The following is a 15,457-nucleotide window of genomic DNA, read 5'->3' on the forward strand; positions in this document are numbered from 1 at the left end:
AAGAAGGTACACGGCTCGTCTTGTCTGTAGTTCTACCATGCCTAGACGGTCAATATGACGGTTCGATCGGACAGGAAGGGCTCTCAGGAAGGGAAGTGTCCAGGCGTCCCCCAATGAACCAAAGCGATGTTGTTCGGACATGGAGGAGATACAGAGAGACAGGAACTGTCGATGACATCTCTCACTCAGGCCGACCAAGGGTTACTAATGCAGTGGATTATGGCTCGGACGAACCCTGACAGCAACGCCACCGTGTTGAATAACTCTTTTCGTTCAGCCACAGGACGTCGTGTTACTACTCAAACTGTGCGCAACATGAAGTTGCATGTTGCGCAACTTCACTCCCGATGTCTATGGCGGGGTCCATCTTTGCAACCACGACACCATGCATCGTGGTACAGATGGGCGCAACAACATGTCGACTGGACCACTCAGGATTGGCATCACGTTCTCTTCACCGATGAGTGTCGCACATACCTTCAACCAGACAATCGTCGGAGACGTGTCTGGAGGCCACCCGGCCAATCTGAAAGAATTAGACACACTGTCCAGCGAGAGCAGCAAGGTGGAGGTTACCTGATGTTTTGAAGTGGCATTATGTGCGGCCGACGTACGCCGCCGCCGTAGGTCATGGAAGGCACCGTAGCGGCTGTACGATAAGTGAATGCCATCCTCTGACCGATAGTGCAACCATGCGGCAGCATATTGGTGAGGCATTCATCTTCAAGGACGACAATTTGCGTCCCCATCGTGCACATCTTGTGAATGACTTCCTTCAGGATAACTACATCGCACGACTAGAGTGGCCAGCATGTTCTTCGGAAATGAACCCTATTTAAAATGCCTGGGATAGATTGAAAAGGGCTACGCAACCCTCCAACCACTCTGCGGGATCTACGCAGAATCGCCGTTGAAGAGTGGGACAGTCAGGACCAACAGTGCCTTGGTGAACTTGTGGATAATATGACACGACGAATACAACTATGTATCAATGCAAGAGGACGAGTTACCGGGTATTATATGTACCGATGTCTACAGCATTCTGGACCACCACCTCTGAAGGTCTCACTGTATAGTGGTACAACATGCAATGTGTGGTTTTCATGAGCAATAAAAAGGGCGGAAATATTGATCTCTACTGCAATTTTCTGTACAGGTTCCGGAACGCTCGGAACCGAGGTCATGCAAAACTGCTTTTGATGCGTTTATTTGTATATGTACTGTGTAAAAGAGAACTGTTGTCAGCAAATTTTTCGATAATTTCTTGATGGAATTACTTAAAACTATACACTATACTCTCATAAATGTTTGGACGGCACAGGATACGTGTTTTTAAATGAATTTGACTCAAAGGGGAAACCTTGTTAGCAAACAGCTCGAAAAGTTAATGACTAGTTTACTCGAAATTTTTTCACGATACTCCAACGAACATTAGGAGGGACACAATCTTCATGTTATAAATACACTCCCGGAAATTGAAATAAGAACACCGTGAATTCATTGTCCCAGGAAGGGGAAACTTTATTGACACATTCCTGGGGTCAGATACATCACATGATCACACTGACAGAACCACAGGCACATAGACACAGGCAACAGAGCATGCACAATGTCGGCACTAGTACAGTGTATATCCACCTTTCGCAGCAATTCAGGCTGCTATTCTCCCATGGAGACGATCGTAGAGATGCTGGATGTAGTCCTGTGGAACGGCTTGCCATGCCATTTCCACCTGGCGCCTCAGTTGGACCAGCGTTCGTGCTGGACGTGCAGACCGCGTGAGACGACGCTTCATCCAGTCCCAAACATGCTCAATGGGGGACAGATCCGGAGATCTTGCTGGCCAGGGTAGTTGACTTACACCTTCTAGAGCACGTTGGGTGGCATGGGATACATGCGGACGTGCATTGTCCTGTTGGAACAGCAAGTTCCCTTGCCGGTCTAGGAATGGTAGAACGATGGGTTCGATGACGGTTTGGATGTACCGTGCACTATTCAGTGTCCCCTAGACGATCACCAGTGGTGTACGGCCAGTGTAGGAGATCGCTCCCCACACCATGATGCCGGGTGTTGGCCCTGCGTGCCTCGGTCGTATGCAGTCCTGATTGTGGCGCTCACCTGCACGGCGCCAAACACGCATACGACCATCATTGGCACCAAGGCAGAAGCGACTCTCATCGCTGAAGACGACACGTCTCCATTCGTCCCTCCATTCACGCCTGTCGCGACACCACTGGAGGCAGGCTGCACGATGTTGGGGCGTGAGCGGAAGACGGCCTAACGGTGTGCGGGACCGTAGCCCAGCTTCATGGAGACGGTTGCGAATGGTCCTCGCCGATACCCCAGGAGCAACAGTGTCCCTAATTTGCTGGGAAGTGGCGGTGCGGTCCCCTACGGCACTGCGTAGGATCCTACGGTCTTGGAGTGCATCCGTGCGTCGCTGCGGTCCGGTCCCTGGTCGACGGGCACGTGCACCTTCCGCCGACCACTGGCGACAACATCGATGTATTGTGGAGACCTCACGCCCCACGTGTTAAGCAATTCGGCGGTACGTCCACCCGGCCTCCCGCATGCCCACTATACGCCCTCGCTCAAAGTCCGTCAACTGCACATACGGTTCACGTCCACGCTGTCGCGGCATGCTACCAGTGTTAAAGACTGCGATGGAGCTCCGTATGCCACGGCAAACTGGCTGACACTGACGGCGGCGGTGCACAAATGCTGCGCAGCTAGCGCCATTCGACGGCCAACAACGCGGTTCCTGGTGTGTCCGCTGTGCCGTGCGTGTGATCATTGCTTGTACAGCCCTCTCGCAGTGTCCGGAGCAAGTATGATGGGTCTGACACACCGGTGTCAATGTGTTCTTTTTTCCATTTCCAGGAGTGTATATATACTGTATATATATACTGTACAAATATACGAAGGGGAGTTGCAAAATAAGTTTCCCTTGTCGACTGTGGGCAGAGTTGTGTGATATGGAAGAATGACGACAAGGCAGGTGAACGCGCATGTGCAAGACACCAATACACCACTGGGTAGAGGTCGACCGCGATCAAGCAGACGGCGCTGTCGCAGTGCCTGCGCAAAGCGGAGGCCAGCCGCTCGGTCTTTTCCTGCAGCTATGGAGGGAAGGTGCTGAAATCTGGTTTTGCAGGACAGAGCGGATCAGGCTCTGGAGAGGGGCCAAGGTCAATTACTGTTAGTTATACAAGAACACACACAACTTTATTCCTCAAACCACTGTACGGTTTTCTCTTTAAAACAACAAAGTTCAATTCACAGCTGAGGGCCCAAATAACTTCCACCAGAATAAGTTTAAATGATTGCTTTTAAAACACCAGGATTTAGAGTAACGGCTAAAGGCCTTACTTAAGTAAAATTACAATATCTTCTAAGCTAATGGCCAAAATAATGTTTCAGATCAGCTAAGAAAATTCTTTAAAGGCTGAGCATTTACTAATTCCGGCTAAGTCCATATTAAGGATAATTCAAGTTAATTCTTCTGCTGAAAGCCCAATTAAAAGATTTTTTTACATAAAAAAGAGAGACTTGAAAGATAAGCTTGTACACAGTACAACAGAAAAAAATATCTTAAGAAATCTTGAAGCATCTTGTCGGCTAAAGGTCCAAACAATTACTCAAGAATAATTAAATACAACCTTAAGATAAACATTTACAGAACACAGCTGAAGGCCGTTTCAAGAATTCAAGATAGTTAAAGAGAAACCTTACAGACAAGGATTTACATATTAAAGCCACAGATTCTGAAACGAACGCGGCTTGAGGACTTAATACAGAGCAACAAGAATTTTAAATGAAACACGACTGAAGGCCTGACAACCACCACTAAATGATGAAAGCAAAAAAAATTGTATCTTACCAGATTTTCGTTTTTCATGCTGTGAATCTGCTGCGTCAGGCATGACGTGTTAGTTTATTACTTCTTTACTGCTATCTGTATGCAAGTCAGTTTTTTCAGACTGTGTTCACATATGAAGAATGTATATGCAAAATATATCATTGTGCGACATATTATTCAGGAGACGTAACGTCATACAGATTGAAATCGAAACTGCAGGACGAACGTCGTTACGGACATATGTGTGCAAATAAGTGTGAAATATGTTAAAAATATGTGAACTATATGATATATGTCCTTCCTCTGGTATAACCAGGACCGATTTCAATCAAACGTGGTACACGTGGAAAGAAATAGTGTGGGGTAAGAACTAGCGATCTTCAATTAAGGTGGAGGTGATAATGTGGAGAGAGAAGGGAGCTGTAAGACAAGGAATGAAAGGGAGAGATAAGGAGTCATGGACAGACAGAGAAGAGAAGGAGATGAACAAAGGAAAAAAAAGAAGGAGTGATGTACAGAGAGAGGTGGGAATAGGAGATGGACAGAGAGAGTGGAGGAGGGGTTTGACAAAGAGAGGGTGAAAACTAGTTGAATCGGGAGAGGGAGAGGAGTAGATCGACAGAAAGAAAGTGGAGGTGGAGATGAAGGGAATTAGGAATTAATAGAGGGGCAGAAGGAGATATAGGGGATTGTAGTGGTGGAGGAGATGGGCAGAGAGGGATGGAGCCAAAGGATAGAGCGGGGAGGAGTAGAAGGACTAAGAGAATGGAGAAGAGCAAATGGACGGATTGAAGGGGTTGTAGCTGAAAGGCAGGAAAAAATGAACAAAGAGAGGAGGAATGGTTAGAAGGGTTAACAGAGCTGAAAGAAATTCATACGCGGAAAATGTCTGTTACTGAGCCAGTCACAGAATATTTTTGCTTCGCTTTCAGTACTTAGGAAACAAGCAAGACAACAGACAGCGAACAAATTCAGAGAAGCAATGTACGATGACACCAGGACAATGGCCGGTCACTGTGGCCGAGCCGTTCTAGGCGCTTCAGTCTGGAACCGCTCGACCGCTACGGTCGCAGGTTCGAATCCTGCCTCGGGCATGGATATCTGTGATGCCTTTATTTTAGTTAGGTTTAAGTAGTTCTGAGTTATAGGGGACTGATGACCTCAGATGTTAAGTCCCATAGTACTCAGAGCCATGTGACCATTTGAACGAGGACTATGTAGCCAAATTGAAAACAAAGTGAAACTGCACGCCGGAGGAACTTGCACGTGAATCCTTTTAAGGAGAGCGCCGTAATTCCACCTTAACCCTTTTGAGTAAATTTAGAGAAACAGTGTTTGTAGATGCTTCTCCGACAATTCTTATCTACTATCATGAGATTATGGAATGTGATGTGACAGATTAGGGCGGGTAAAGAGGCGTATAGCGAGTCAGGTTTTCCCTCACTCAAAATGAGAATGGAATAGGAAAGAGAATTGCTGCTGTAAGTATGAAGTACCCTCCACCATGAACTGTGCAGTGGCTAGAAGACTGTATAACATTGGGATGCAGAACCAGACTCAAGACGCAAAACTGGCGTGCAAATGGAATGTGGACAGCCTCTGGCTGAACTTGTTTTTAAATTTCACAATCGACTTAGGGAATTTCTGGTGCACCTAAGCTACACATATAATCGATATTATATATTATTTTCCTGATCACAGCCGGCTGTCAATCGAATTGCAAGCGTAAAAGCTCCCGTCCCCTACACGACAGCAAAATGAAATCTCACACTCTCGTGTCTTAACCATGGGGCCTGCACCCTTGCCATTTGATCGACAGGCAGCTGTGATCTCGAAAATAGTACCCTAATATCTACTAGATGTTTTCTTGAGGTGCATTTGAAGAGGGGAATGGAATTGCCGGAATCGATCGTGTAATACAAAAAGGTAACAAAACCAACCTACAACCAGAGGCTAATCATATACGGGTACGTTCCCACAATCCACTACTATTGGTAGTCAAGAGAGGTTTCGTAAATCAGGAACTCAAAAGGGTAGAGACGGGACTGATCTGACGAGGGATATCCTTGATGCAAAACCAAGAAGAAGAGGATAAAAACAACCGAAACGCAATTGTAATAGTGTACATTGAGCATGATTGTTTTTGAAGAAGATATATAGGAAGGGCCTAGGTGCGTTTTTCTTTACGTCGTATTAGCGAGTAGGAATCATCTGAGAAAGAGAGTCTTCAGGATTAGAAGAATTAATGTTCCAAAATTTGGGCTGTATACCAATAGTATTTCCACCACAGCGGAACTTCACTTAACGAGTACCTCCCGTAACGCACAATTCTCTTAACGAGCAAAACAAATTGTAAAAAAAGTCTTTCTTAACGAGTGATGTTTTGCATAATAAGTGACATCGATTCAATGTGACGTAACCATTCGTTTGCGCGAGACAGGGAGAATGTTCAATAGTATGAACTCCTTTCACTGTCGGCAGCGGCATGCGAACAATATATTTAGTACGTACGGCAGTCTGGGTTTAGCATTCTTTCTGCCACCATCTCAGTGAAGCTTGTGATCACATATTTTTCTGAACTGGTGATTACACAGTGGTTTTTTGTGTATAAATTTTAATAACCTTCCCAGAAACGTCCCCGAAGACAAAGCCACAAGAAGACGACCATAATAGAAAGAAAATGACCTTAGCAATGAAACGTAAGATCCTGAAAAACGCGAATGTGGTGTGAGCGTTCCTGATTTAGCAACCACGTACAATAGGTTTACATCAACTGTTTGCACTAACGTCAAGAACAAGGACGAGAATGAGGAGACAGATACTTCAAAGGGACGTTATCGAAAGGTTTCTCCTTATATGGACAAAGAAAAGCAATTGCAAGGTGACACCGTTAACGAGAACCTCGTTAAGGAGATGCCAGGATCATCAGCGGCCAAAGAAGTGTTTAAGAGAAGCCGTGGGCTGCTCGAGAAATACCGGCATCCACAGCGTTCTGAGGCACGGCGAAGCAGCCAGCTCCGACACAAAGGCAGCAGAGAACTTCATCAGCAACTTCTAGCTGCCCATCGGATTTTGAGGGTTATGTGCTACCAAAGGTTTATAATTGTGACGAGACACGTGTAATCTGGAAAACAAGAAGCCGAAGTGTAAAACAGCAGAGGAGACGGCATTTCCCGGTCACAAGCCACTGAAAGACCGTTTCACGCTGTTATCCTGTACCAACGCACGCGGCGATTTGAAAATTAAACCGTTCAGAAAGTCTACGAGCCTTCAAGAATGGTAAAATTCAAAATAGCAGATTAAATGTGCAGTGGAGGTCGAACAGCAAGGCATGAGTGACATGTGATCTTTTTTCTGACTAGAGCAATGAAGTGTTTGGCCCTTCGGTGAAAAAATATTTACTTGAGATATATCTGCTACTCCACGTCTTGCTTGTTATGGACAGCTATCCTGTCCAATCTCCAGGCCTACAAGACCCCTCCTTGAAGAATTTCAGTTAATCAATATCCGATTTCTGCCTCCCAGCACCGATCCATTGCTCAGGCCTATGGACCAGCAGATTACTTCTTACTTTAAGAAGCTCTGCACTAAAGCACTCTTCGCACATTGCTTTGAGTTGACTGAGACTACAAGCTCACTTTCAGAGAGTTTTTGAAATATCACTTCAACGTCGTTGCCTGCGTCAACATGACCGAAAAGGTGTGGGAAGGGGTTACCAAGACAACTCTCACTTCTGCTTGGAAGACGTTTTGGAAGGAGAGAGTTACCGAAAGTGATTCTGAGGCATTTAAATCAGTACCTGTGGAGCCTGTAGTCAATTAAATTGTGTTTTTGGCCAAGAGCATGGAACGACAAGTTCATAACATTGATGTCGATGAGCTTGTAGAAGATCGCACTCGAGAAATGACCACCGAAGAGCTTATGGAGTTGCGGTGTGTTTCATAGCAGGAAGTTGTGGAGGAGTTCTTCATAGGAGAAGGAGGAGGGGGAGGAGGAGGTGGTGGTGGTAACAACAAAACAGCAATCTTTGCTAAAATAAGAGAAATGCCGAATGAATGGGAATCGGTTGCATCTTACATCGAAAATGGTTACCCAAATAAGACAGTGGCTACGCGCGCAACATTTTTATGTAATGATAATGCTGTGTCACCTCTTCGCCAAGTTTTGAAACGTCGGCAAACTATGGATAGCTTCCTAGTGAAAAAGAATTACTTATTGTGTATCGTGAATAATAAAGTACATAACACTGCACGTATAATTTTCTTTGAAAAATACCACGAATGAGATAAAACTTTCGGTACTTTTTCTGCATGGAACGCATTATCGTATTTTACATTAATTTCTGTGGGATAAATTGTTTCGTTGAACGAGTGTTTGGCACCACGAGTAAAATTCTGTAACGAGTTATGCTTGCTCTTTGCGACATTCCACTTTCGATAACGCAGGGTTTGGTGGTGCACTAGTATAGCAATAAACAGGTGAACTGAGAGTGGAATAATCAGAGCTGGCGCTACATAAGCTGACAGTTTCCATATCCTGAAATTACACTACTGGCCACTAAAATTGCTACACCAAGAAGAAATGCAGATGATAAACGGGTATTAATTGGACAAATATATTATACTAGAACTGACATGTGATTACATTTTCACGCAATTTGGGTGCATAGATCCTGGGAAATCAGTTCCCCGAACATCCACCTCTGGCCGTAATAACGGCCTTGATGCGCCTGGGCATTGAGTCAAACAGAGCTTAGACCGCGTGTAGAGGTACAGCTGCACATGACGCTTCAACACGATACCACAGTTCATCAAGAGTAGGGACTGGCGTATTGTGACGAGCCAGTTGCTCGGCCACCATTGACCAGACGTTTTCACTTGGTGAGAGATTTGGAGAATGTGCTGGCCAGGGCAGCAGTTGAACATTTTCTGTATCCAGAACGGCCAGCACAGCACAGGACCTGCAACATGCGATCGTGCATTATCCTGCTGAAATGTAGGGTTTCGCACGGATCGATTGAAGGGTAGAGCCATCTGAAATGTAACGTCTATTGTTCAAAGTGCCGTCAGTGCGAACAATAGGTGACCGAGACGTGTGACCAATGGCACCCCAAACCATCACGCCGTATGATACGCCAGTATGGCGATGACGAATACACGCTTCCAATGTGCGTTCACCGTTATGTCGACAAACACGGATGCGACCATCATGATGCTGTAAACAGAACCTGGATTCATCCGAAAAAATGACGTTTTGCCATTCGTGCACCTAGGTTCGTCGTTGAGTACACCATCGTAGGCGCTCCTGTCTGTGATGCAGCGTCAAGGGTAACCGCAGACATGGTCTCCGAGCTGATAGTCCATGCCGCTGGAAACGTCGATATTCTGCTAACAGTCATTGGATCTCGACCAACGCGAGCAGCAATGTCGCGATACGATAAACCACAATCGCGATAGGCTTCAATCTGACATTTATCAAAGTCGGAAACATGATGGTATGCATTTCGCCTCCTTACACGAGGCATCACAACAACGTTTCACCAGGCAACGTCGGTAAACTGCTGTTTTTTGTATGAGAAATCGATTGGAAACTTTCCACATGTCAGTGCGTTGTAGGTGTCGCCACCGGCGCCAACCTTGTGTGAATGCTCTGAAAAGCTAATCATTTGCATATCACAGCATCTTCTTCCTGTCGGTTAAATTTCGCGTCTCTAGCACGTCATCTTCGTGGTGTAGCAATTTTAATGGCCAGTAGTGTATTTTCTTGCATGCTGTCGGAGTCCATTTGGTTAGCGCAACAGGCCTACATACTTACGAGTAAATGTATTCCATTCTCCCCTTTATGCTGAGAAAGAGCTGTAGTAATATACTGCGAATCTAATACTTACAGCTTGTGATAAAATTTTCCTAAGTTAACGTTTGTTGAAGCGCTTTAAGAAGCTACGCTGTGTATGCTAAGGTTTTGTATTTCTTGAGTGCACCTGGGAATTGGCAGTGTTGCTACATTAGCCAGCAGGTGCTAGGTACCAGATTCACTATAAGTATGGACAGCCGTTTCGCACAACAGACGGAAGGAATACAGTTAACAAAAGCTCTAATCTTAAAGTCGTGATACGTGCTGTACCTAATGTAGACTTCCGTTTCTCTGGAAACATGTGAACCATTGCCGATTAATACATGACAGTGACTGACTAGATACAACAATTCCTGCAACAACTAATCACTATTTATGACTGCAATGATCAGACTGCCATACATCGACTTTATACAACCCTGTGTTGAGTGTGTTCTTCTGAACCATGAGTTTATGTCGTCGCTTTCTTGTTTTACAATTTCTATAAGAAAGCAGCAGTACCTGCTTGACTATAAAATTAGTTTCTCTTTTTGGACTGTCTCTTACTTAATAACGTTAAATACAGCAGAAGTATTACAGACTTTCCTGAAGAGCTCTGAAGTACCTCCACCTCCAGGACATCACAGAATTTACCTCCTTCCGGGTTATTGCATTTTAGTGACAAAATGTGGTGTTATAGCTACGCAGTGGTGGAATAACAGTTCACAGGAATCTACTGTCTCATGCAACTACAGGAGCCCCGGTTTTTTCAATGACGCCCTCCAATCGCTGAAGGTTAAACGTAGCCCTGACTTAGAGAAAATGGAACCATATTTCTTGCAACGTTCTGTTCTTCACAGGCTCTCTTATTCAAGCTTACTTTCCGTTGTGTGCCTGGGGGCTTACACCCCAGTTGTTTGCTTGTGGGAACATTCCTTTGCTGATGAGCTCATCCATTCCAGAATTGAGTGCCTGACACTAGCTTAACACTTTAGAAATCCTATACAGGGTGAGTCACTAGCTATCGCCACCTAGAATAACTCCGAAAGTATGATAGGAGCTGAGAAGTTTGTGGGACAAAAGTTGCTTGTGACAACGGGGACTATAATATGACGTTGATATTTTGTTACTAGGTGGGGTCGCGTCAGAGATGTGAAGGTCAACTTTTTTTTTCTTAAATGGGATGCTATAGTTTGGTACTTATTTTTTGATAGCGGCTAACGAGACGAAACCAATTATGTGTTATAGTAAGGTCTTTGTAGGTCAGCAAATGTCAAAAAGGCGCATGAACGTCCATTTACAGAAGGTGTTCTAAGGGATGACCATTGGTATCAATGCAGTGCTGCAATATTTTCCTCGTGAATTGAGTGGTATTCTTATCACTTCGGCACTTATCGACGAACATGCTCTCGTATATCGTGCAAATAGTAAATATAAGCCTAATACGGTGTATCCATCTGACATGAGATTGACAAGTAAACACTATTCGACGGTTTCGTAATACAACACTAGTAGGAACGGTAAGACTAGTATCGTCGAATGAAGCCAAAGTGAGCCGGCCGAAGTGGCCGTGCGGTTAAAGGCGCTGCAGTCTGGAACCGCAAGACCGCTACGGTCGCAGGTTCGAATCCTGCCTCGGGCATGGATGTTTGTGATGTCCTTAGGTTAATTAGGTTTAACTAGTTCTAAGTTCTAGGGGACTAATGACCTCAGTAGTTGAGTCCCATAGTGCTCAGAGCCATTTGAACCATTTTTTTTGAAGCCAAAGTGAATGATGTATTGTTTCGAAGAACAAGTCGATAAGCTTCTCGTTTACATAGAATGGCAAAGAAATTCAGTGAGGGCTAGAGACTTGTACGCTGATAGATATCCTCAACGTACTCACCTTGCACGTCGTACATTTAAATGTGTGTATGATAAATTGAGAACAACTGGATCTTTAAAGCTTCGGAAACATATCCGGCAAAGGAAAGTTACTAAGGAGGAAATGGAAATATTTACTCTTGCCTCTGTGGTTCCAGATCCTTGTGTCATTTCGCTTCAAATCGCAAGGGAAACTGGCATGAGACATAGTAGTGTTGTTCGTGTTCTGCAACGCCATAAACGGTTAAAAAGGGTTCTGAGCACTATGGGACTTAACATCTGAGGTCATCAGCCCTTAGACGTAGAACTACTTAAACCTAACTAACCTAAGGACATCACACACATCCATGCCCGAGGCAGGATTCGAGCCTGCGACCGTAGCAGCAGCGCGGGTTTGGACTCAAGCGCCTAGAACCACTCGGCCACAACGGCCGGCCATAAATAAAATCCTTAACATACCGGTCTCCACCAAGAATTAACTGGTACGGATTGTATGCGTCGCACGGAATTCTGTCGAAGGGTTCAACTTCAGATTGAGAGGGAGGACACATTTATTAATTTGACTTTATTTACTGACGAGGCTACATTCACGAACCATGCAAATGTTAATTTGCATAATATGCATTACTGGGCAACTGAAAACCCGTGTTGGCCGCGGGAAGTTGCACACCAAAAATCACAGTTGGTGAATGTATGATGTGGGATTTTGGAGCACAGAATTATAGGCCCCTATTTCATCGAAGGAAATCCTATTGGTAGGAAGTACACCACATTCCTGCGAGTAACATTAAGTCTGTTATTGGAAAAATACCTTTAGGAACAGGGAATATACAGTGGTACCAACACGATGGATGCCCGGCACATTTTTCGCTGATGGCTAAAAAAAGTTGCAGAGACAATTTCCAAATCGTTGGATTGAACGAGGAGGAGATTTGTGGTGGCCAGCTCGTTCGCCAGACTTGATGCCTCTGGATTTTTTCTTGTGGGGATTCGTAAAAGACGTTGTTTATGAGGACGTTCCAACTGCACCTGAAGATATGCGAGAGAGAATTGTCAGAGCATGTGCTTCGGTAAGTGCCGATGTCACAAGGAATACCACTCAACCCATGATAAGAAGGTTGTAGCACTGCATTGATGCCGATGGTCATCACTTCGAACACATTCTGTAAATGGACAGTCATGTCACCTTTGTGATCGTCGTTGACCTTCAGAGACCTTACTATTACATTTTATTGGATTCGTTTCGATAGCCTCTATCAGAAAATACATAAATACCAAACTATAGCATTCCATTTAAAAAAATAAAGTTGACCTTTATATCTCTGAAAAGACCCCACCTGGCAACAAAAAACCAACGTCATATTATGGCCCCTGTTGCCCCATGCAACTTTTGTCCGACAAACTTTTCAGCTCCTATCATACTATAAGAGTTATTCTTGATGGAAATAGTTAGTGACTCACCTGTATATTCAGCACTGCGGTTGCGCTTGACTCTGCGACGGTATTTCAGGCAAGGTTTTTCACACCATCAAATCCAAACCCATTTTAAGTGTAGCGTATTCCATTTCTACGTGAGTCTAAGCCTGACAAACTGCTACCAGTAATCAATGGCCTCCACACAACTTAGAAACAGTCATTACATCAGATTTGGTCTTGTTAAATACACTCCTGGAAATTGAAATAAGAACACCGTAAATTCATTGTCCCAGGAAGGGGAAACTTTATTGACACATTCCTGGGGTCAGATACATCACATGATCACACTGACAGAACCACAGGCACATAGACACAGGCAACAGAGCATGCACAATGTCGGCACTAGTACAGTGTATATCCACCTTTCGCAGCAATGCAGGCTGCTATTCTCCCATGGAGACGATCGTAGAGATGCTGGATGTAGTCCTGTGGAACGGCTTGCCATGCCATTTCCACCTGGCGCCTCAGTTGGACCAGCGTTCGTGCTGGACGTGCAGACCGCGTGAGACGACGCTTCATCCAGTCCCAAACATGCTCAATGGGGGACAGATCCGGAGATCTTGCTGGCCAGGGTAGTTGACTTACACCTTCTAGAGCACGTTGGGTGGCATGGGATACATGCGGACGTGCATTGTCCTGTTGGAACAGCAAGTTCCCTTGCCGGTCTAGGAATGGTAGAACGATGGGTCCGATGACGGTTTGCATGTACCGTGTACTATTCAGTGTCCCCTCGACGATCACCAGTGGTGTACGGCCAGTGTAGGAGATCGCTCCCCACACCATGATGCCGGGTGTTGGCCCTGTGTGCCTCGGTCGTATGCAGTCCTGATTGTGGCGCTCACCTGCACGGCGCCAAACACGCATACGACCATCATTGGCACCAAGGCAGAAGCGACTCTCATCACTGAAGACGACACGTCTCCATTCGTCCCTCCATTCACGCCTGTCGCGAAACCACTGGAGGCGGGCTGCACGATGTTGGGGCGTGAGCGGAAGACGGCCTAACGGTGTGCGGGACCGTAGCCCAGCTTCATGGAGACGGTTGCGAATGGTCCTCGCCGATACCCCAGGAGCAACAGTGTCCCTACGGTCTTGGCGTGCATCCGTGCGTCGCTGCGGTCCGGTCCCAGGTCGACGGGCACGTGCACCTTCCGCCGACCACTGGCGACAACATCGATGTACTGTGGAAACCTCACGCCCCACGTGTTGAGCAATTCGGCGGTACGTCCACCCGGCCTCCCGCATGCCCACTATACGCCCTCGCTCAAAGTCCGTCAACTGCACATACGGTTCACGCTGTCGCGGCATGCTACCAGTGTTAAAGACTGAGATGGAGCTCCGTATGCCACGGCAAACTGGCTGACACTGACGGCGGCGGTGCACAAATGCTGCGCAGCTAGCGCCATTCGACGGGCAACACCGCGGTTCCTGGTGTGTCCGCTGTGCCGTGCGTGTGATCATTGCTTGTACAGCCCTCTCGCAGTGTCCGGAGCAAGTATGGTGGGTCTGACACACCGGTGTCAATGTGTTCTTTTTTCCATTTCCAGAAGTGTATTTGGATCGCCGCTTGTTTTATCCACGAGGTCACTTGTCGGCATCTATAGAATTTTTACAATTAGGAGAAACTGTATAAACGGTCGGTTGCTAATCATGAATTATCTGGTTATTCACTTCTTTGTTGCAATAGTCCTACGGTGTAGATGAATTTTCAGCATAAAATTTAACCATAACTATTCGGTCATCCTAAAGTTTTTGCGTGAAAGAGAGCATGAGACACGCCAGTTGCACATACATGTTACAAGATGTTAACTGTCAAGAAATCATCTATGTAGAAACAAATGCTTTAAAGAAAAATTGTCTCTGCCAGTCAAATAATATAATTTATTGCTTTACTATGATTTACAATTCTTTTTATTTTGTTACACCTGATAATTCTCTTCTGCAAATTTCCTGTGTTCATCCCTGTAAACTCCTGTGAGAAGAGTATTGGCCTCCTGAAACAGAAAATATTCCGTACTTATTTATATGTTTTTACTTATAGCTATTTGTGATTATTAAAAGTTGAAGGATAAATGTTACTCACTTCTTTACACATCACCTTAGTGTCTTTTCTATTGAACATTTCATGTTAGAAAACTCAATGATAAATAATTATTCAGTATATTTGGCATGTGTATTATGATGATCATTCCGATTTCTGTTTCGTGTAGGAAACTGTTTTCCACTTTTCCTTCGTGGGGTACGGTATCTCTTAAAGTAGCATTTTTAATTTCGTCAAACTGTCATCTGGTCTGACGCTCATGGCCGTAGTGTATTGCGTATGTCAACAGCAACTCCATGAACACCGTACTCTCTCTATGATTAATCTCCCAAGGGTTGGTGTAGCAATGAAAGTGAAGCCTTATTCAGTGCAACGAAATGAGAAGA

Source organism: Schistocerca serialis, chromosome 4 (assembly GCF_023864345.2).
Source record: "Schistocerca serialis cubense isolate TAMUIC-IGC-003099 chromosome 4, iqSchSeri2.2, whole genome shotgun sequence".
In the NCBI taxonomy this organism is placed as follows: Eukaryota; Metazoa; Arthropoda; class Insecta; order Orthoptera; family Acrididae; genus Schistocerca; species Schistocerca serialis.